This window comes from Camellia sinensis, chromosome 6 (genome assembly GCF_055761805.1).
Source record: "Camellia sinensis isolate YWXY chromosome 6, ASM5576180v1, whole genome shotgun sequence".
In the NCBI taxonomy this organism is placed as follows: Eukaryota; Viridiplantae; Streptophyta; class Magnoliopsida; order Ericales; family Theaceae; genus Camellia; species Camellia sinensis.
Window position 1 is genome coordinate 64,477,367 of NC_138966.1, and position 2,518 is coordinate 64,479,884.

Consider the following 2,518-nt stretch of genomic DNA (forward strand, 5'->3'; position numbering starts at 1 on the left):
TGGGTTGTACTAGCCCGAAGGCTATAAACTACGCTGGGTTTTATTACCTGGGGGATTCTGAAGTGGCAACTTTATGCCATAACTTTGGTGCCTTTTGTTAGGTGTTGAGAGTTAGTTTTCCATTTTCTTGAAGCATATACGGTTGCGAGTGCTTCGTGTTTTTGTTAAACTATGTTGTTGCAATGTAGCAGAAAAAGGTCATTGCATGCGTGTGGATGGAAGGAACCCTCCGTAGCCTGCGTAAGGCATTGATGTGTGTTTTTATTTTTAGTTTGTGGCACATCTCCTATTAACTAATTTCTGAGATGCTTAGCTCATTGTGGTCTCAGTCATATTTAAGAGCAATTTTAGATGATTAGAACTTTGTGGTTTTTGTCAAAAAGCATGCTTCTTAGTTTAATTTCTTTGTGTTTAAATAAAACAAAAAAATAAATAAAAAATAAAAAAGGGGGGTGTTATACTTGTTCATTTAAAAAAAAAAAAAAACCGGAGCCCAGACCGCTCGAGCAGTTGGGCTTGCCGCCAAAATTTTGATGGGTCGTTGAACACACCAAAATTAAATACTAAACTATACCAAATTCCAGAATAATGGCAAGTCCAAGTATCGATCCACAGGGACTATTGTGAAATTAAATTAATTCAATCGCAAAATTCCTAAATTAATTTTGATTAAAACGATAAGATTGATTCTATACCTAAACAGCAATTAAATAAAATTGAAGAATTATATTGACAATTAAAATCTAGGGTTTGAGATATTAATTTTCGGGAAAAAATCCTAGGGTAGAGAATTCACCACTAACCACATGAATGAGACTTAACATCAACCATCAATCGCAATTCGGTTTGAATTATCCAATATTTCACAACTACAAGTTTGAAATATTGATCAAGAGGGTTATTGCATTCAATGTACAGGCACGAATCATCCCGAGTAGTACGAGTCGTTTGCTCTAAACTATGTTAGCAAAACGACCCGTCTCTCATAGCATGACTCGTCTCGTACTTTGAATACACACACAAAGAATACTAATGTATGGAAAACATTAAACAATCACAGAGAGTAAAATGCTTGAAGAGAAGAACGAAACAATTATTTATAAACTTCTAAAACATCCATACATTCATTCAAACCAAGTTACAATGAAAGCTCGTGAAAAATTCCATTACATGGCTAGGGTTTCATCAAAGCCCTAGAAAAGACGACTAGCCACTCATGGAGGATTGGAAAGAGGAAGAAGATGAAGAAGAAGCCCCCATGGAAGTGTTTTCTAAGCTTTGGTAGTGTCTCCCCCTTTGGAACCCTAGCCTCCCTCTTTTCTATATTCAATTTTCGAACCCTAACTGTGACTGATTTTTTGTCTTTTATTTGGAGCAAAATAGATCAAAAAGTCCATGCACGTGTCCCTAGGTGGGCCGCTCGTGCGGTGGTGTGGGCCGCTCGTGCGGTGAAACTTGGCCACACGTGCGGTGGCTTGGTGGACTTGAATTTTCCACGTCTCGCTAGGAGAATCTGATTTCGCGCCCCCTTTTGATTGAATTTTCATATTTCCTGTCAAATCTGTACAAGTGCATGAAACACATCATCTCCACCAAATAGATAAAATTAAAAGACAAAAAATGTAACTTAAGTGGCCTCAATGTGGTACCTTTCGGCCTACATCACACCCCCCAACTTACATTTTGCTAGTCCTCAAGTAAAACAAAAGAAATAAGAAAATTAAAATACTCTTAGTCACTTTCTTAGGGAACACAATTGCATTTAGCATATGCAACAAGCCTTTAAACCACAAGGTTACCCCAAGTGGACGAGTATAGTCTCGTGAGGGTTTTCAGAAATGATACCCACAAACATCAACATATTCAAATCTGCTCAACAACAATTAACCACACTACTCCACACTACAACCAACTTATGTGCTACTACAGTGTGATATTAAAAACATGATGATTCATTAAAGGCATAGTGGACAAGTATGAAGGAATCTATTGAGCTTAAACCACAATTCCGTTAATACAAAAGTAGAGTCCCCTGTACTTGTGAATGCTAGTAGACACATCATTAGTACCCTCAGTGTAAAGTGCAATCACCATATTAGTTAACTGTTCACTATAATAGCCCAGTGTAACTCATAATAACACTCAACATATACAGAAAACTAAACTGTTGCAACCAAGCTTCTCAAATTTATTTTTTTTTAATTTTTTTTTATTTATGAAAGACTGTGCAATGTCCTGATCCATTAAGCTTTCTATTCAGCCCATGTAACAAGCATTGGGCCAATGACTCCCAAACCAGACGGTTTTAGGGCACTAGGTGTAGAGACACTCCTACGGGCTTAATAACTCGAGCTGAAAAGGCTACGAATCCGAACTAGTCATTCTCTTTATTTTTCCTTAACTGTGCAATGTCTAGGTCTCTTAAGCTTTCTAATTAACCCATGTAGCAAGTATTGGGCCAATGACTCCCAAACCAGACAGTTTTAGGGCACTAGGTGTAGAGACACCCCTACGGGCT